Here is an 876-nt window from a genome sequence, read left to right as displayed (position 1 = left end):
ACGGCCCCTGCAGGGGGGGGACGGCCGGGGGGGTCGGGCTGTGCTCCAGGGAACAGGGACAGGAGCAGAGGGAACGGCCTCAGGCTGGGCCAGGGCAGGGGCAGGGTGGAATTTGGGAACATTTCTTCCTGGAAAGGGCGGTCAGGCCCTGGCACAGCTGCCCAGACCAGGGTTGGAGTCCCCATCCCTGAAGGGATTTAACAGCCATGTGGATGTGACACCTGGGGACATGGATGAGCGGTGGCCTTGGCAGTGGCAGGGTAATGGTTGACCTCAATGATCTCAGAGGGTTTTTCCAACCTCAGTGACTCTGTAATTCCACAAGAACATCAGAGCAGGGAGGCCTTAGAGGCACAGCCTAGAGCTGCTCTCAGAAAGTGCTGGTGATCAAGCTCACTACAGGACAGAGATATGGTCCCTGCCAGGGAAGAAGAATGGGCAGCACAGGGATACCCACTGCCAAGCTGATTCCTGAGGCTGCTTGTTACACACAGGAGGCCACTCTGCCTGACCAGGAACTCAAAATCCCCAAACATCTCAAGGACATCTCTCACCTGTTCAGCCCTGACACTGCTTTGTGGGACAGATTTATGCCAGGGCCACATCCAAGCCTGACACGAGGACATGAAATCCTCCTGGTGCCTCCTTAAGACCTACAGTTTGTGCCTCTCAGCACCACAGGGTAAGTTCAGAGCCAGTGCACAGTGTGGTTACACTTTTTGCAGGGGTTGAGTTGGCCCCAAAGGAATCAAGCCCCAGTTTTCATTCCTAAGTCATCCCTTCACGCTGCAGCACGTACTGTGCTCCCAGGAGAGATCCCTTCCCACCTTGAGAGAGCTGCTAAAATCATCTTCTCTCCTCCACAAAGCAAAGGTC

The sequence above is a fragment of the Geospiza fortis genome, unplaced genomic scaffold (genome assembly GCF_000277835.1).
Source record: "Geospiza fortis unplaced genomic scaffold, GeoFor_1.0 scaffold224, whole genome shotgun sequence".
Taxonomy (NCBI): Eukaryota; Metazoa; Chordata; class Aves; order Passeriformes; family Thraupidae; genus Geospiza; species Geospiza fortis.
Note: the sequence above shows the minus strand (reverse complement) of the source record.